We start from the raw sequence: 21,552 nt of genomic DNA, 5'->3' as shown, positions 1-21,552 counted from the left end.
GTAAATATGGAAAATAAGAAAACGGTTGTTGCCTTCTGTACTTTTATCACATATTTTTAGAGAATATACAGAAATTGTATTGCCTAATTGTACTTACATTATTTCTTTAATGGCCACACATCAGACTTGGAAGATTATCAATGTAATAATCTTTCTTGGAGCTGCTGTCCTTGCTTCTTTATTCTTTTCATGGCAGACTCACAGAGCCTCAAAGTTAGTTGAAGATCTATGTTACCATCTTCCTTGGAACTACTATCCCTGCTCAGCTGCTTTATTTTTTTTCATTCTGCATGTAGATGGAAATCAGATAGTTATTGTATATATGTACCACTCAGAAATAACCTAAAAAGGAATTAAAATTGACATAAATTATAAATTTTACAAATCTTGTTGAAATTGCCACTTTTTTGCCAGTCTAAAATTTTCAATGAGTCATCTCCCAATGAATGAAACAGTCTTGCCATTTGTTGTACTAGTCTACCCTTGAAGGAAAAATTCTCTCTGAATTTTACTTTTCGTGATTTAAAAGCCTTATTCATGTTCCTGGAAACCATATATTGAATTGATAAATTCTTTTTTTTTTTTGGGGTTGTAAATGTGAAAAATAAGAAAACGGTTGTTGCCTTCTGTACTTTTATCACATATTTTTAGAGAATATACAGAAATTGTATTGCCTAATTGTACTTACATTATTTCTTTAATGGCCACACATCAGACTTGGAAGATTATCAATGTAATAATCTTTCTTGGAGCTGCTGTCCTTGCTTCTTTATTTTTTCATGGCAGACTCGCAGAGCCTCAAAGTTATTTGAAGATCTATGTTACCATCTTCCTTGGAACTACTATCCCTCCTGCTGTTTTTTTTTTTCAATCTGCATGTAGATGGAAATCAGATAGTTATTGTATATATGTACCACTCAGAAATAACCTAAAAAGGAATTAAAATTGACATAAATTATACATTTTACAAATCTTGTTGAAATTGCCAGCCTAAAATTTTCAATGAGTAATCTCCCAATGAATGAAACATTCTTGCCGTGTGTTGTACTAGTCTCCCCTTGAAGGAAAAATTCTCTCTGAATTTTACTTTTCGTGATTTTAAAGCTTTATTCGTGTTCCTGGAAACAATATATTGAATTGATAAATTCTTTCTTTTTTTTTTGTGTGTTGTAAATATGGAATATAAGAAAACAGTTGTTGCCTTCTGTACTTTTATCACATATTTTTAGAGAATATACAGAAATTGTATTGCCTAATTGTACTTACATTATTTCTTTAATGGCCACACATCAGACTTGGAAGATTATCAATGTAATAATCTTTCTTGGAGCTGCTGTCCTTGCTTCTTTATTTTTTTCATGGCAGACTCGCAGAGCCTCAAAGTTAGTTGAAGATCTATGTTACCATCTTCCTTGGAACTACTATCCCTGCTCAGCTGCTTTAATTTTTTTTCACTCTGCATGTAGATGGAAATCAGATAGTTATTGTATATATGTACCACTCAGAAATAACCTAAAAAGGAATTAAAATTGACATAAATTATAAATTTTACAAATCTTGTTGAAATTGCCACTTTTTTGCCAGTCTAAAATTTTCAATGAGTCATCTCCCAATGAATGAAACAGTCTTGCCATTTGTTGTACTAGTCTACCCTTGAAGGAAAAATTCTCTCTGAATTTTACTTTTCGTGATTTGAAAGCCTTATTCATGTTCCTGGAAACCATATATTGAATTGATAAATTCTTTTTTTTTTGGGGTTATAAATGTGAAAAATAAGAAAACGGTTGTTGCCTTCTGTACTTTTATCACATATTTTTAGAGAATATACAGAAATTGTATTGCCTAATTGTACTTACATTATTTCTTTAATGGCCACACATCAGACTTGGAAGATTATCAATGTAATAATCTTCCTTGGAGCTGCTGTCCTTGCTTCTTTATTTTTCTCATGGCAGACTCGCAGAGCCTCAAAGTTATTTAAAGATCTATGTTACCATCTTCCTTGGAACTACTATCCCTCCTGCTGTTTTTTTTTTTCAATCTGCATGTAGATGGAAATCAGATAGTTATTGTATATATGTACCACTCAGAAATAACCTAAAAAGGAATTAAAATTGACATAAATTATACATTTTACAAATCTTGTTGAAATTGCCAGCCTAAAATTTTCAATGAGTAATCTCCCAATGAATGAAACAGTCTTGCCGTTTGTTGTACTAGTCTCCCCTTGAAGGAAAAATTCTCTCTGAATTTTACTTTTCGTGATTTAAAAGCTTTATTCGTGTTCCTGGAAACAATATATTGAATTGATAAATTCTTTTTTTTTTGTGTGTTGTAAATGTAGAAAATAAGAAAACGGTTGTTGCCTTCTGTACTTTTATCACATATTTTTAGAGAATATACAGAAATTGTATTGCCTAATTGTACTTACATTATTTCTTTAATGGCCACACATCAGACTTTGAAGATGATCAATGTAATAATCTTCCTTGGAGCTGTTGTCCTTGCTTCTTTATTTTTTTAATGGCAGAGCCTCAGAGTTAGTTGAAGATCTATGTTACCATCTTCCTTGGAACTGCTATTCCTGAAGCTTTATTTTGTTTTTTCACTCTGCATGTAGATGGAAATCAGATAGTTATTGTATATATGTACCACTCAGAAACGTGTCTGATTCCCCCAAACGTGTCCATATGACGTCAATGAACTGCAAAATATGACTTGTTGCTTAAGGGCATCAAAACGTGTTCTGTTTATGAACGCCCAAACATATCCAGTCTATATGGAACCAAAGGGTTCTTTTAAAAAGCCCATAAACAACTTCTGCAGGAAGCCTGTCATGCAATACCCTCATACATTATAAAGATATTTAGGCATCATCAGAGTATATTAGTACAAAATAATTCACTAAGTAAACGATGATCTACACTGTACAAAACTAGTTAATTGCATTTTCTGTGTAATTGTTTGCTCTAAATATGCTTGAAATATTTGCCACTGGCATTAAGCAATCAACGGTCAATAGTTAAATTAAGCTTGCAATAGTGCTTAATATAAACAACCGGCGTTGAACAAATTAATGCTAATAAATGACCACTGACTGTATTAACAGTGAAGCACTGGGAAAACATGCAATATAAATTGTATTAGATTTCTTAATTATGAAGTACCTCCAACTGTAATTTAAAACAATGACAATTCTATTGGTAAAAAATTAATAAACCACTGTAAGTAAAAATAGCTTATTTTGTCATCCTTTTTCTTACACTGTGTCTGTTTATTTGAAAGCAGAAGTCCCAGTGCACATTGTACCATATCTTGGATATTTGTCTATGCGGATTACTATATCTTTCCTCCAGATATCCTTAGATAGCTGCTTCGATTTATTTTTAAAATCCAACCCAAACCCGACGTCTTCTATCGTGTCCCCCATCATTGTATAGCCGTAAACTTCACAAGAGACATATAAGCGCTAAAAGTTTTGAGATGTTCTGGCGCTTTAAACTGGACACGTTTTGGGTAATAACAATTATTGGACAAGTTTGGGGGAGTGAAATCAGTCACGTTTGGGCGATTTAAGATTCTAAGGACACATTTGGGGGAATCGGACATGTTTAGGGGGATGGAAACGTTTGGGAGTGTTGCATATATATCATGATTTCTTCAACTACTTTTAAATATGTTCACCAAAGTTCAACTGAATCTTGAACAGTTTGTACATTTACAATTTAACTTTTTTAAATATTACTTTTGCACATATGCAGTTTTAGTTGTTAATTCTACAGGTCTTTGAAGCATTTCATATTAGTGTTGATATATCAAAGGACAGATGGGCATCTCACATCATCCTGTGGGCTCTCAGTTAATTCTCATCTGAGTTTTTGGACATTTAAGAAATTTTATTGTCAGGAGTTAGAAACCAAATTATTTTTATTCCCCCAAGTATTCTGTTGTCTGGTCACTATCTTCAGTTCCAACTTGTTTGGCTGCCATATCTAAAGCTATAGGGAGCCATGCTGTGTTCCTTTGAATTGAAAGGTTTGTCACGGTCTTTGAAGTTTGCTCCTTATGAATGGCTAATAAACTTTTCGGCCACAAACAGTCAAAATTATTACACAGATGAGACGACTAAAAAAAAACCCCAAAATAATCAACTTTTGCGACAAATTGCACAGACTGTAAGCTTACATGATTTTACTTCTTTCAGTCTTTCTTACATCACAGAGTACTAGAATGTCTTACCACAGAGTAGGTTACCTATCGAACAGTTCTATACTCTCTAGTCAATTCGGTAACATGAAAATAGATTATAACAATACATTTTTATTAAAGAATGTATCATTAGAATATTAATTTGAAAGCTATAAATATTACAGTTGTGATTATAAAACCAAGCAATTTTCCCAGGGGAAACTGATTTTATTACCTAACAAGGTTTAACCTAACTCATCTTCATCTTCTATGTACAATGGAACCATCTTCAAGCTGTACCACTGAAACTTCTAAGGCCTGCATTTGTAACAAAAACAAAAATTATAAAAGAGCGATGTGTTGGATAACTTCTGGCACAAATAATTTACCGTTAATTCAGAAACACTATTGCGAGGTTTTATTAATCTGAATAATGCGACAGGTTGAGTATTGCAATAATAAGAAACTCCAATTCCTATATCTGTATAAAAACTTTCCTGAAATTCAATAAAATAATCTTACTTTTAGTCCATAATGTAAAAATCGCAATAATAAATGCACACAATAATTTCTGAATTTACAGAGTTTGCTTTGGTAAGAGAAACACAAAAGTATGAATTCGATTTTATTACCTTACAACTATTAACAGTTTAAGTACAATTGTAACGACAAAATACATACATCATCATCTAGGTATCTACGATTAATCATCTACAGGTCTAGGACTGTACTTTCGTGGTCTTCTCTCTGGGCTCCCGTCTATCTGTAATACATATTCAAATTATTTTAATATCTATCAGACAACTATTAATAAATAAAAAAAAAATATACTTACTTTCCGATGCATATGTTACCTGTCCTGATGTAAATATCCTGGGGCTGGTATCTGAAACAAAAACAAAATAAGTTCAAAAATATTGAACCAAATATAAAACTTAAAAAATTTGCTACTTGAATTTTTTTTTTCTTTCAAAATATCCATAAAGAAATACTGGCATTAATGGCAGCCATCATCATTGGTCAATTGCTCTTTTTGACTGTATATCATTAACTTATTTTCATTTTAAATCTATATTTCAAACAGTAATGAAGACAGTTTAATGATATAATCATTATTTCCGAAATTAATGTGCGTGTCAAATTATCAGAAGTTGGTGGCTAACCAAAACAATCTTATGTATACATTTTGATCAGAAATGATTAAAATTCATCTGAATTGCAAACAATCTAAATCAAGTCATATTTTCCAAATTACTTTTTAAAAAATCGACTAAATATGTAGATAAACAAATTGACAATCAGAAACTTTACTTTCGTTCAGGTGAGACTATTAGAGAAAGGGTTTCCAAATTGTCAATGTTAAGAGACTATTTGCTGTTATAAATAATTCAGAAATTAATGTGATGCATGTTTTAATTCAAATCCTAAATTGAAGTACAAGTATACTTTTTCATTCGAGTATAAATTTGAAAAAGAAATTTTGGACTAATTTGTAATAAATTTTCAAGCTGTTTCTCCAGGGAAAACTGATTTTATTTCCTTACAACTATTAACAGTTTAAGTACAATTGTAACGACAAAATACATACATCATCATCTAGGCATCTACAATTAATCATGTCCAGGTCTTAAGGACTGTACTTTCGTCGTCTTCTCTCTGAGCTCCCGTCTATCTGTAATACATATTCAAATTATTTTAATAACTATTAATAAATAAAAAAAAAAAATATACTCACTTTCCGATGCATATGTTACCTGTCCTGATGTAAATATCCTGGGGCTGGTATCTGAAACAAAAACAAAATAAGTTCAAAAATATTGAACCAAATATAAAACTTAAAAAATTTGCTGCTTTAATTTTTTTTTCTTTCAAAATATCTATAAAGAAAAACTGGCATTAATGGCAGCCATCATCATTGGTCAATTGCTCTTTTTGACTGTATATCATTAACTTATTTTCATTTTAAATCTATATTTCAAACAGTAATGAAGACAGTTTAATGATATAATCAATCAATCCTAAATTAATGTGCGTGTCAAATTATCAGAACTTGGTGGCTAACCAAAACAATCTGATGTATACATTTTGAACAGAAATGATTAAAATTCAACTGAATTTCAAACAATCTAAATCAAGTCATATTTTCCAAATTACTTTTTAAAAAATCGACTAAATATGTAGATAAACAAATTGACAATCAGAAACTTTACTTTCATTCAGGTGAGACTATTAGAGAAAGGGTTTCCAAATTGTCAATGTTAAGAGACTATTTGCTGTTATAAATAATTCAGAAATTAATGTGATGCATGTTTTAATTCAAATCCTAAATTGAAGTACAAGTATACTTTTTTCATTGGAGTATAAATTTGAAAAAGAAATTTTGGACTAATTTGTAATAAATTTTCAAGCTGTTTCTCCAGGGAAAACTGATTTTATTACCTTACAACTATTAACAGTTTAAGTACAATTGTAACGACAAAATACATACATCATCATCTAGGCATCTACAATTAATCATGTCCAGGTCTTAAGGACTGTACTTTCGTCGTCTTCTCTCTGAGCTCCCGTCTATCTGTAATACATATTCAAATTATTTTAATATCTATCAGACAACTATTAATAAATAAAAAAAAAAAATATACTCACTTTCCGATGCATATGTTACCTGTCCTGATGTAAATATCCTGGGACTGGTATCTGAAACAAAAACAAAATAAGTTCAAAAATATTGAACCAAATATAAAACTTAAAAAATTTGCTACTTTAATTTTTTTTTCTTTCAAAATATCTATAAAGAAAAACTGGCATTAATGGCAGCCATCATCATTGGTCAATTGCTCTTTTTGACTGTATATCATTAACTTATTTTCATTTTAAATCTTTATTTCAAAAAGTAATGAAGACGGTTTAATGATATAATCATTATTTCCTAAATTAATGTGAGTGTCAAATTATCAGAACTTGGTGGCTAACCAAAACAATCTGATGTATACATTTTGAACAGAAATGATAAAAATTCAACTGAATTTCAAACAATCTAAATCAAGTCATATTTTCTTAATTACTTTTTAAAAAATCGACTAAATATGTAGATAAACAAGTTGACAATCAGAAACTTTACTTTCGTTCAGGTGAGACTATTAGAGAAAGGGTTTCCAAATTGTCAATGTTAAGAGACTATTTGCTGTTATAAATAATTCAGAAATTAATGTGATGCATGTTTTAATTCAAATCCTAAATTGAAGTACAAGTATACTTTTTTCATTCGAGTATAAATTTGAAAAAGAAATTTTGGACTAATTTGTAATAAATTTTCAAGCTGTTTCTCCAGGGAAAACTGATTTTATTACCTTACAACTATTAACAGTTTAAGTACAATTGTAACAACAAAATACATACATCATCATCTAGGCATCTACAATTAATCATGTCCAGGTCTTAAGGACTGTACTTTCGTCGTCTTCTCTCTGATCTTCTCTCTGAGTAATACATATTCAAATTATTTTAATATCTATCAGACAACTATTAATAAATAAAAAAAAAAATATACTCACTTTCCGATGCATATGTTACCTGTCCTGATGTAAATATCCTGGGGCTGGTATCTGAAACAAAAACAAAATAAGTTCAAAAATATTGAACCAAATATAGAACTTAAAAAATTTGCTACTTTAATTTTTTTTTCTTTCAAAATATCTATAAAGAAAAACTGGCATTAATGGCAGCCATCATCATTGGTCAATTGCTCTTTTTGACTGTATATCATTAACTTATTTTCATTTTATATCTATATTTCAAACAGTAATGAAGACGGTTTAATGATATAATCATTATTTCCTAAATTAATGTGGGTGTCAAATTATCAGAACTTGGTGGCTAACCAAAACAATCTGATGTATACATCTTGAACAGAAATGATTAAAATTCAACTGAATTTCAAACAATCTAAATCAAGTCATATTTTCCAAATTACTTTTTAAAAAATCGACTAAATATGTAGATAAACAAATTGACAATCAGAAACTTTACTTTCTTTCAGGTGAGACTATTAGAGAAAGGGTTTCCAAATTGTCAATGTTAAGAGACTATTTGCTGTTATAAATAATTCAGAAATTAATGTGATGCATGTTTTAATTCAAATCCTAAATTGAAGTACAAGTATACTTTTTCATAAGAGTATAAATTTGAAAAAGAAATTTTGGACTAATTTGTAATAACTTTTCAAGCTGTTTCTCCAGGGAAAACTGATTTTATTACCTTACAACTATTTACAGTTTAAGTACAATTGTAACGACAAAATACATACATCATCATCTAGGCATCTACAATTAATCATGTCCAGGTCTTAAGGACTGTACTTTCGTCGTCTTCTCTCTGAGCTTCCGTCTATCTGTAATACATATTCAAATTATTTTAATATCTATCAGACAACTATTAATAAATAAAAAAAAAATATACTCACTTTCCGATGCATATGTTACCTGTCCTGATGTAAATATCCTGGGGCTGGTATCTGAAACAAAAACAAAATAAGTTCAAAAATATTGAACCAAATATAAAACTTAAAAAATTTGCTACTTTAATTTTTTTTTCTTTCAAAATATCTATAAAGAAAAACTGGCATTAATGGCAGCCATCATCATTGGTCAATTGCTCTTTTTGACTGTATATCATTAACTTATTTTCATTTTAAATCTATATTTCAAACAGTAATGAAGACGGTTTAATGATATAATCATTATTTCCTAAATTAATGTGGGTGTCAAATTATCAGAACTTGGTGGCTAACCAAAACAATCTGATGTATACATTTTGAACAGAAATGATTAAAATTCAACTGAATTTCAAACAATCTAAATCAAGTCATATTTTCCAAATTACTTTTTAAAAAATCGACTAAATATGTAGATAAACAAATTGACAATCAGAAACTTTACTTTCGTTCAGGTGAGACTATTAGAGAAAGGGTTTCCAAATTGTAAATGTTAAGAGACTATTTGCTGTTATAAATAATTCAGAAATTAATGTGATGCATGTTTTAATTCAAATCCTAAATTGAAGTACAAGTATACTTTTTCATTCGAGTATAAATTTGAAAAAGAAATTTTGGACTAATTTGTAATAAATTTTCAAGCTGTTTCTCCAGGGAAAACTGATTTTATTACCTTACAACTATTAACAGTTTAAGTACAATTGTAACGACAAAATACATACATCATCATCTAGGCATCTACAATTAATCATGTTCAGGTCTTAAGGACTGTACTTTCGTCGTCTTCTCTCTGAGCTCCCGTCTATCTGTAATACATATTCAAATTATTTTAATATCTATCAGACAACTATTAATAAATAAAAAAAAAAATATACTCACTTTCCTATGCATATGTTACCTGTCCTGATGTAAATATCCTGGGGCTGGTATCTGAAACAAAAACAAAATAAGTTCAAAAATATTGAACCAAATATAGAACTTAAAAAATTTGCTACTTTAATTTTTTTTTCTTTCAAAATATCTATAAAGAAAAACTGGCATTAATGGCAGCCATCATCATTGGTCAATTGCTCTTTTTGACTGTATATCATTAACTTATTTTCATTTTAAATCTATATTTCAAACAGTAATGAAGACGGTTTAATGATATAATCATTATTTCCTAAATTAATGTGCGTGTCAAATTATCAGAACTTGGTGGCTAACCAAAACAATCTGATGTATACATTTTGAACAGAAATGATTAAAATTCAACTGAATTTCAAACAATCTAAATCAAGTCATATTTTCCAAATTACTTTTTATAAAATCGACTAAATATGTAGATAAACAAATTGACAATCAGAAACTTTACTTTCGTTCAGGTGAGACTATTAGAGAAAGGGTTTCCAAATTGTCAATGTTAAGAGACTATTTGCTGTTATAAATATTTCAGAAATTAATGTGATGCATGTTTTAATTCAAATCCTAAATTGAAGTACAAGTATACTTTTTTCATTCGAGTATAAATTTGAAAAAGAAATTTTGGACTAATTTGTAATAAATTTTCAAGCTGTTTCTCCAGGGAAAACTGATTTTATTACCTTACAACTATTAACAGTTTAAGTACAATTGTAACGACAAAATACATACATCATCATCTAGGCATCTACAATTAATCATGTCCAGGTCTTAAGGACTGTACTTTCGTCGTCTTCTCTCTGAGCTCCCGTCTATCTGTAATACATATTCAAATTATTTTAATATCTATCAGACAACTATTAATAAATAAAAAAAAAAATATACTCACTTTCCGATGCATATGTTACCTGTCCTGATGTAAATATCCTGGGGCTGGTATCTGAAACAAAAACAAAATAAGTTCAAAAATATTGAACCAAATGTAGAACTTAAAAAATTTGCTACTTTAATTTTTTTTTCTTTCAAAATATCTATAAAGAAAAACTGGCATTAATGGCAGCCATCATCATTGGTCAATTGCTCTTTTTGACTGTATATCATTAACTTATTTTCATTTTAAATCTATATTTCAAACAGTAATGAAGACGGTTTAATGATATAATCATTATTTCCTAAATTAATGTGGGTGTCAAATTATCAGAACTTGGTGGCTAACCAAAACAATCTGATGTATACATCTTGAACAGAAATGATTAAAATTCAACTGAATTTCAAACAATCTAAATCAAGTCATATTTTCCAAATTACTTTTTAAAAAATCGACTAAATATGTAGATAAACAAATTGACAATCAGAAACTTTACTTTCTTTCAGGTGAGACTATTAGAGAAAGGGTTTCCAAATTGTCAATGTTAAGAGACTATTTGCTGTTATAAATATTTCAGAAATTAATGTGATGCATGTTTTAATTCAAATCCTAAATTGAAGTACAAGTATACTTTTTCATAAGAGTATAAATTTGAAAAAGAAATTTTGGACTAATTTGTAATAAATTTTCAAGCTGTTTCTCCAGGGAAAACTGATTTTATTACCTTACAACTATTAACAGTTTAAGTACAATTGTAACGACAAAATACATACATCATCATCTAGGCATCTACAATTAATCATGTCCAGGTCTTAAGGACTGTACTTTCGTCGTCTTCTCTCTGAGCTTCCGTCTATCTGTAATACATATTCAAATTATTTTAATATCTATCAGACAACTATTAATAAATAAAAAAAAAATATACTCACTTTCCGATGCATATGTTACCTGTCCTGATGTAAATATCCTGGGGCTGGTATCTGAAACAAAAACAAAATAAGTTCAAAAATATTGAACCAAATATAAAACTTAAAAAATTTGCTACTTTAATTTTTTTTTCTTTCAAAATATCTATAAAGAAAAACTGGCATTAATGGCAGCCATCATCATTGGTCAATTGCTCTTTTTGACTGTATATCATTAACTTATTTTCATTTTAAATCTATATTTCAAACAGTAATGAAGACGGTTTAATGATATAATCATTATTTCCTAAATTAATGTGCGTGTCAAATTATCAGAACTTGGTGGCTAACCAAAACAATCTGATGTATACATTTTGAACAGAAATGATTAAAATTCAACTGAATTTCAAACAATCTAAATCAAGTCATATTTTCCAAATTACTTTTTAAAAAATCGACTAAATATGTAGATAAACAAATTGACAATCAGAAACTTTACTTTCGTTCAGGTGAGACTATTAGAGAAAGGGTTTCCAAATTGTCAATGTTAAGAGACTATTTGCTGTTATAAATAATTCAGAAATTAATGTGATGCATGTTTTAATTCAAATCCTAAATTGAAGTACAAGTATACTTTTTCATTCCAGTATAAATTTGAAAAAGAAATTTTGGACTAATTTGTAATAAATTTTCAAGCTGTTTCTCCAGGGAAAACTGATTTTATTACCTTACAACTATTAACAGTTTAAGTACAATTGTAACGACAAAATACATACATCATCATCTAGGCATCTACAATTAATCATGTTCAGGTCTTAAGGACTGTACTTTCGTCGTCTTCTCTCTGAGCTCCCGTCTATCTGTAATACATATTCAAATTATTTTAATATCTATCAGACAACTATTAATAAATAAAAAAAAAAATATACTCACTTTCCGATGCATATGTTACCTGTCCTGATGTAAATATCCTGGGGCTGGTATCTGAAACAAAAACAAAATAAGTTCAAAAATATTGAACCAAATGTAGAACTTAAAAAATTTGCTACTTTAATTTTTTTTTCTTTCAAAATATCTATAAAGAAAAACTGGCATTAATGGCAGCCATCATCATTGGTCAATTGCTCTTTTTGACTGTATATCATTAACTTATTTTCATTTTAAATCTATATTTCAAACAGTAATGAAGACGGTTTAATGATATAATCATTATTTCCTAAATTAATGTGGGTGTCAAATTATCAGAACTTGGTGGCTAACCAAAACAATCTGATGTATACATCTTGAACAGAAATGATTAAAATTCAACTGAATTTCAAACAATCTAAATCAAGTCATATTTTCCAAATTACTTTTTAAAAAATCGACTAAATATGTAGATAAACAAATTGACAATCAGAAACTTTACTTTCTTTCAGGTGAGACTATTAGAGAAAGGGTTTCCAAATTGTCAATGTTAAGAGACTATTTGCTGTTATAAATATTTCAGAAATTAATGTGATGCATGTTTTAATTCAAATCCTAAATTGAAGTACAAGTATACTTTTTCATAAGAGTATAAATTTGAAAAAGAAATTTTGGACTAATTTGTAATAAATTTTCAAGCTGTTTCTCCAGGGAAAACTGATTTTATTACCTTACAACTATTAACAGTTTAAGTACAATTGTAACGACAAAATACATACATCATCATCTAGGCATCTACAATTAATCATGTCCAGGTCTTAAGGACTGTACTTTCGTCGTCTTCTCTCTGAGCTTCCGTCTATCTGTAATACATATTCAAATTATTTTAATATCTATCAGACAACTATTAATAAATAAAAAAAAAATATACTCACTTTCCGATGCATATGTTACCTGTCATGATGTAAATATCCTGGGGCTGGTATCTGAAACAAAAACAAAATAAGTTCAAAAATATTGAACCAAATATAAAACTTAAAAAATTTGCTACTTTAATTTTTTTTTCTTTCAAAATATCTATAAAGAAAAACTGGCATTAATGGCAGCCATCATCATTGGTCAATTGCTCTTTTTGACTGTATATCATTAACTTATTTTCATTTTAAATCTATATTTCAAACAGTAATGAAGACGGTTTAATGATATAATCATTATTTCCTAAATTAATGTGCGTGTCAAATTATCAGAACTTGGTGGCTAACCAAAACAATCTGATGTATACATCTTGAACAGAAATGATTAAAATTCAACTGAATTTCAAACAATCTAAATCAAGTCATATTTTCCAAATTACTTTTTATAAAATCGACTAAATATGTAGATAAACAAATTGACAATCAGAAACTTTACTTTCGTTCAGGTGAGACTATTAGAGAAAGGGTTTCCAAATTGTCAATGTTAAGAGACTATTTGCTGTTATAAATAATTCAGAAATTAATGTGATGCATGTTTTAATTCAAATCCTAAATTGAAGTACAAGTATACTTTTTTCATTCGAGTATAAATTTGAAAAAGAAATTTTGGACTAATTTGTAATAAATTTTCAAGCTGTTTCTCCAGGGAAAACTGATTTTATTACCTTACAACTATTAACAGTTTAAGTACAATTGTAACAACAAAATACATACATCATCATCTAGGCATCTACAATTAATCATGTCCAGGTCTTAAGGACTGTACTTTCGTCGTCTTCTCTCTGAGCTCCCGTCTATCTGTAATACATATTCAAATTATTTTAATATCTATCAGACAACTATTAATAAATAAAAAAAAAAATATACTCACTTTCCGATGCATATGTTACCTGTCCTGATGTAAATATCCTGGGACTGGTATCTGAAACAAAAACAAAATAAGTTCAAAAATATTGAACCAAATGTAGAACTTAAAAAATTTGCTACTTTAATTTTTTTTTCTTTCAAAATATCTATAAAGAAAAACTGGCATTAATGGCAGCCATCATCATTGGTCAATTGCTCTTTTTGACTGTATATCATTAACTTATTTTCATTTTAAATCTATATTTCAAACAGTAATGAAGACGGTTTAATGATATAATCATTATTTCCTAAATTAATGTGGGTGTCAAATTATCAGAACTTGGTGGCTATCCAAAACAATCTGATGTATACATCTTGAACAGAAATGATTAAAATTCAACTGAATTTCAAACAATCTAAATCAAGTCATATTTTCCAAATTACTTTTTAAAAAATCGACTAAATATGTAGATAAACAAATTGACAATCAGAAACTTTACTTTCTTTCAGGTGAGACTATTAGAGAAAGGGTTTCCAAATTATCAATGTTAAGAGACTATTTGCTGTTATAAATATTTCAGAAATTAATGTGATGCATGTTTTAATTCAAATCCTAAATTGGAGTACAAGTATACTTTTTTCATTCGAGTATAAATTTGAAAAAGAAATTTTGGACTAATTTGTAATAAATTTTCAAGCTGTTTCTCCAGGGAAAACTGATTTTATTAACTTACAACTATTAACAGTTTAAGTACAATTGTAACGACAAAATACATACATCATCATCTAGGCATCTACAATTAATCATGTCCAGGTCTTAAGGACTGTACTTTCGTCGTCTTCTCTCTGAGCTTCCGTCTATCTGTAATACATATTCAAATTATTTTAATATCTATCAGACAACTATTAATAAATAAAAAAAAAAGTATACTCACTTTCCGATGCATATGTTACCTGTCCTGATGTAAATATCCTGGGGCTGGTATCTGAAACAAAAACAAAATAAGTTCAAAAATATTGAACCAAATATAAAACTTAAAAAATTTGCTACTTTAATTTTTTTTTCTTTCAAAATATCTATAAAGAAAAACTGGCATTAATGGCAGCCATCATCATTGGTCAATTGCTCTTTTTGACTGTATATCATTAACTTATTTTCATTTTAAATCTATATTTCAAACAGTAATGAAGACTGTTTAATGATATAATCATTATTTCCTAAATTAATGTGGGTGTCAAATTATCAGAACTTGGTGGCTAACCAAAACAATCTGATGTATACATTTTGAACAGAAATGATTAAAATTCAACTGAATTTCAAACAATCTAAATCAAGTCATATTTTCCAAATTACTTTTTAAAAAATCGACTAAATATGTAGATAAACAAATTGACAATCAGAAACTTTACTTTCGTTCAGGTGAGACTATTAGAGAAAGGGTTTCCAAATTGTCAATGTTAAGAGACTATTTGCTGTTATAAATAATTCAGAAATTAATGTGATGCATGTTTTAATTCAAATCCTAAATTGAAGTACAAGTATACTTTTTTCATTCGAGTATAAATTTGAAAAAGAAATTTTGGACTAATTTGTAATAAATTTTCAAGCTGTTTCTCCAGGGAAAACTGATTTTATTACCTTACAACTATTAACAGTTTAAGTACAATTGTAACAACAAAATACATACATCATCATCTAGGCATCTACAATTAATCATGTCCAGGTCTTAAGGACTGTACTTTCGTCGTCTTCTCTCTGAGCTCCTGTCTATCTGTAATACATATTCAAATTATTTTAATATCTATCAGACAACTATTAATAAATAAAAAAAAAAATATACTCACTTTCCTATGCATATGTTACTTGTCCTGATGTAAATATCCTGGGGCTGGTATCTGAAACAAAAACAAAATAAGTTCAAAAATATTGAACCAAATACAGAACTTAAAAAATTTGCTACTTTAATTTTTTTTTCTTTCAAAATATCTATAAAGAAAAACTGGCATTAATGGCAGCCATCATCATTGGTCAATTGCTCTTTTTGACTGTATATCATTAACTTATTTTCATTTTAAATCTATATTTCAAACAGTAATGAAGACTGTTTAATGATATAATCATTATTTCCTAAATTAATGTGGGTGTCAAATTATCAGAACTTGGTGGCTAACCAAAACAATCTGATGTATACATTTTGAACAGAAATGATTAAAATTCAACTGAATTTCAAACAATCTAAATCAAGTCATATTTTCCAAATTACTTTTTAAAAAATCGACTAAATATGTAGATAAACAAATTGACAATCAGAAACTTTACTTTCGTTCAGGTGAGACTATTAGAGAAAGGGTTTCCAAATTGTCAATGTTAAGAGACTATTTGCTGTTATAAATAATTCAGAAATTAATGTGATGCATGTTTTAATTCAAATCCTAAATTGAAGTACAAGTATACTTTTTTCATTCGAGTATAAATTTGAAAAAGAAATTTTGGACTAATTTGTAATAAATTTTCAAGCTGTTTCTCCAGGGAAAACTGATTTTATTACCTTACAACTATTAACAGTTTAAGTACAATTGTAACGACAAAATACATACATCATCATCTAGGCATCTACAATTAATCATGTTCAGGTCTTAAGGACTGTACTTTCGTCGTCTTCTCTCTGAGCTCCCGTCTATCTGTAATACATATTCAAATTATTTTAATATCTATGAGACAACTATTAATAAATAAAAAAAAAAATATACTCACTTTCCTATGCATATGTTACCTGTCCTGATGTAAATATCCTGGGGCTGGTATCTGAAACAAAAACAAAATAAGTTCAAAAATATTGAACCAAATATAGAACTTAAAAAATTTGCTACTTTAATTTTTTTTTCTTTCAAAATATCTATAAAGAAAAACTGGCATTAATGGCAGCCATCATCATTGGTCAATTGCTCTTTTTGACTGTATATCATTAACTTATTTTCATTTTAAATCTATATTTCAAAGAGTAATGAAGACGGTTTAATGATATAATCATTATTTCCTAAATTAATGTGCGTGTCAAATTATCAGAACTTGGTGGCTAACCAAAACAATCTGATGTATACATCTTGAACAGAAATGATTAAAATTCAACTGAATTTCAAACAATCTAAATCAAGTCATATTTTCCAAATTACTTTTTAAAAAATCGACTAAATATGTAGATAAACAAATTGACAATCAGAAACTTTACTTTCTTTCAGGTGAGACTATTAGAGAAAGGGTTTTCAAATTGTCAATGTTAAGAGACTATTTGCTGTTATAAATAATTCAGAAATTAATGTGATGCATGTTTTAATTCAAATCCTAAATTGAAGTACAAGTATACTTTTTCATTCGAGTATAAATTTGAAAAAGAAATTTTGGACTAATTTGTAATAACTTTTCAAGCTGTTTCTCCAGGGAAAACTGATTTTATTACCTTACAACTATTAACAGTTTAAGTACAATTGTAACGACAAAATACATACATCATCATCTAGGCATCTACAATTAATCATGTCCAGGTCTTAAGGACTGTACTTTCGTCGTCTTCTCTCTGAGCTCCCGTCTATCTGTAATACATATTCAAATTATTTTAATATCTATCAGACAACTATTAATAAATAAAAAAAAAAATATACTCACTTTTCTGATGCATATGTTACCTGTCCTGATGTAAATATCCTGGGGCTGGTATCTGAAACAAAAACAAAATAAGTTCAAAAATATTGAACCAAATATAGAACTTAAAAAATTTGCTACTTTAATTTTTTTTTCTTTCAAAATATCTATAAAGAAAAACTGGCATTAATGGCAGCCATCATCATTGGTCAATTGCTCATTTTGACTGTATATCATTAACTTATTTTCATTTTAAATCTATATTTCAAAGAGTAATGAAGACGGTTTAATGATATAATCATTATTTCCTAAATTAATGTGCGTGTCAAATTATCAGAACTTGGTGGCTAACCAAAACAATCTGATGTATACATCTTGAACAGAAATGATTAAAATTCAACTGAATTTCAAACAATCTAAATCAAGTCATATTTTCCAAATTACTTTTTATAAAATCGACTAAATATGTAGATAAACAAATTGACAATCAGAAACTTTACTTTCGTTCAGGTGAGACTATTAGAGAAAGGGTTTCCAAATTGTCAATGTTAAGAGACTATTTGCTGTTATAAATAATTCAGAAATTAATGTGATGCATGTTTTAATTCAAATCCTAAATTGAAGTACAAGTATACTTTTTTCATTCGAGTATAAATTTGAAAAAGAAATTTTGGACTAATTTGTAATAAATTTTCAAGCTGTTTCTCCAGGGAAAACTGATTTTATTACCTTACAACTATTAACAGTTTAAGTACAATTGTAACAACAAAATACATACATCATCATCTAGGCATCTACAATTAATCATGTCCAGGTCTTAAGGACTGTACTTTCGTCGTCTTCTCTCTGAGCTCCCGTCTATCTGTAATACATATTCAAATTATTTTAATATCTATCAGACAACTATTAATAAATAAAAAAAAAAATATACTCACTTTCCGATGCATATGTTACCTGTCCTGATGTAAATATCCTGGGACTGGTATCTGAAACAAAAACAAAATAAGTTCAAAAATATTGAACCAAATGTAGAACTTAAAAAATTTGCTACTTTAATTTTTTTTTCTTTCAAAATATCTATAAAGAAAAACTGGCATTAATGGCAGCCATCATCATTGGTCAATTGCTCTTTTTGACTGTATATCATTAACTTATTTTCATTTTAAATCTATATTTCAAACAGTAATGAAGACGGTTTAATGATATAATCATTATTTCCTAAATTAATGTGGGTGTCAAATTATCAGAACTTGGTGGCTATCCAAAACAATCTGATGTATACATCTTGAACAGAAATGATTAAAATTCAACTGAATTTCAAACAATCTAAATCAAGTCATATTTTCCAAATTACTTTTTAAAAAATCGACTAAATATGTAGATAAACAAATTGACAATCAGAAACTTTACTTTCTTTCAGGTGAGACTATTAGAGAAAGGGTTTCCAAATTGTCAATGTTAAGAGACTATTTGCTGTTATAAATATTTCAGAAATTAATGTGATGCATGTTTTAATTCAAATCCTAAATTGAAGTACAAGTATACTTTTTCATAAGAGTATAAATTTGAAAAAGAAATTTTGGACTAATTTGTAATAAATTTTCAAGCTGTTTCTCCAGGGAAAACTGATTTTATTACCTTACAACTATTAACAGTTTAAGTACAATTGTAACGACAAAATACATACATCATCATCTAGGCATCTACAATTAATCATGTCCAGGTCTTAAGGACTGTACTTTCGTCGTCTTCTCTCTGAGCTTCCGTCTATCTGTAATACATATTCAAATTATTTTAATATCTATCAGACAACTATTAATAAATAAAAAAAAAAGTATACTCACTTTCCGATGCATATGTTACCTGTCCTGATGTAAATATCCTGGGGCTGGTATCTGAAACAAAAACAAAATAAGTTCAAAAATATTGAACCAAATATAAAACTTAAAAAATTTGCTACTTTAATTTTTTTTTCTTTCAAAATATCTATAAAGAAAAACTGGCATTAATGGCAGCCATCATCATTGGTCAATTGCTCTTTTTGACTGTATATCATTAACTTATTTTCATTTTAAATCTATATTTCAAACAGTAATGAAGACTGTTTAATGATATAATCATTATTTCCTAAATTAATGTGGGTGTCAAATTATCAGAACTTGGTGGCTAACCAAAACAATCTGATGTATACATTTTGAACAGAAATGATTAAAATTCAACTGAATTTCAAACAATCTAAATCAAGTCATATTTTCCAAATTACTTTTTAAAAAATCGACTAAATATGTAGATAAACAAATTGACAATCAGAAACTTTACTTTCGTTCAGGTGAGACTATTAGAGAAAGGGTTTCCAAATTGTCAATGTTAAGAGACTATTTGCTGTTATAAATAATTCAGAAATTAATGTGATGCATGTTTTAATTCAAATCCTAAATTGAAGTACAAGTATACTTTTTTCATTCGAGTATAAATTTGAAAAAGAAATTTTGGACTAATTTGTAATAAATTTTCAAGCTGTTTCTCCAGGGAAAACTGATTTTATTACCTTACAACTATTAACAGTTTAAGTACAATTGTAACAACAAAATACATACATCATCATCTAGGCATCTACAATTAATCATGTCCAGGTCTTAAGGACTGTACTTTCGTCGTCTTCTCTCTGAGCTCCTGTCTATCTGTAATACATATTCAAATTATTTTAATATCTATCAGACAACTATTAATAAATAAAAAAAAAAATATACTCACTTTCCTATGCATATGTTACCTGTCCTGATGTAAATATCCTGGGGCTGGTATCTGAAACAAAAACAAAATAAGTTCAAAAATATTGAACCAAATACAGAACTTAAAAAATTTGCTACTTTAATTTTTTTTTCTTTCAAAATATCTATAAAGAAAAACTGGCATTAATGGCAGCCATCATCATTGGTCAATTGCTCTTTTTGACTGTATATCATTAACTTATTTTCATTTTAAATCTATATTTCAAACAGTAATGAAGACTGTTTAATGATATAATCATTATTTCCTAAATTAATGTGGGTGTCAAATTATCAGAACTTGGTGGCTAACCAAAACAATCTGATGTATACATTTTGAACAGAAATGATTAAAATTCAACTGAATTTCAAACAATCTAAATCAAGTCATATTTTCCAAATTACTTTTTAAAAAATCGACTAAATATGTAGATAAACAAATTGACAATCAGAAACTTTACTTTCGTTCAGGTGAGACTATTAGAGAAAGGGTTTCCAAATTGTCAATGTTAAGAGACTATTTGCTGTTATAAATAATTCAGAAATTAATGTGATGCATGTTTTAATTCAAATCCTAAATTGAAGTACAAGTATACTTTTTTCATTCGAGTATAAATTTGAAAAAGAAATTTTGGACTAATTTGTAATAAATTTTCAAGCTGTTTCTCCAGGGAAAACTGATTTTATTACCTTACAACTATTAACAGTTTAAGTACAATTGTAACGACAAAATACATACATCATCATCTAGGCATCTACAATTAATCATGTTCAGGTCTTAAGGACTGTACTTTCGTCGTCTTCTCTCTGAGCTCCCGTCTATCTGTAATACATATTCAAATTATTTTAATATCTATGAGACAACTATTAATAAATAAAAAAAAAAATATACTCACTTTCCTATGCATATGTTACCTGTCCTGATGTAAATATCCTGGGGCTGGTATCTGAAACAAAAACAAAATAAGTTCAAAAATATTGAACCAAATATAGAACTTAAAAAATTTGCTACTTTAATTTTTTTTTCTTTCAAAATATCTATAAAGAAAAACTGGCATTAATGGC

General features: G+C 28.3%; 1 long non-coding RNA gene across 50 annotated transcripts in view; it reads right to left on the bottom strand.

The window, feature by feature from the left end:
* LOC127733095 (uncharacterized) overlaps positions 1 to 21,552 on the bottom strand; it is a 212,907-nt gene that overhangs the window by 7,855 nt on the left and 183,500 nt on the right. For 39 of the 50 annotated variants that reach the window (XR_007996707.1, XR_007996702.1, XR_007996705.1 and 36 more), the window contains 4 exons: positions 1,857 to 2,097; positions 1,267 to 1,512; positions 689 to 928; positions 98 to 342 (listed from right to left, as the gene is read on the bottom strand). This is a non-coding gene — a long non-coding RNA (uncharacterized LOC127733095). The remainder of the gene's footprint in view (positions 1 to 97; positions 343 to 688; positions 929 to 1,266; positions 1,513 to 1,856; positions 2,098 to 21,552) is intronic. The other 11 variants (XR_007996722.1, XR_007996735.1, XR_007996723.1 and 8 more) reach the window with 9 other exon arrangements.

Source organism: Mytilus californianus, unplaced genomic scaffold (assembly GCF_021869535.1).
Source record: "Mytilus californianus isolate M0D057914Y unplaced genomic scaffold, xbMytCali1.0.p SCAF_3, whole genome shotgun sequence".
Classification (NCBI taxonomy): Eukaryota; Metazoa; Mollusca; class Bivalvia; order Mytilida; family Mytilidae; genus Mytilus; species Mytilus californianus.
Note: the sequence above shows the minus strand (reverse complement) of the source record. Positions and strands in the feature narration are given on the sequence as shown.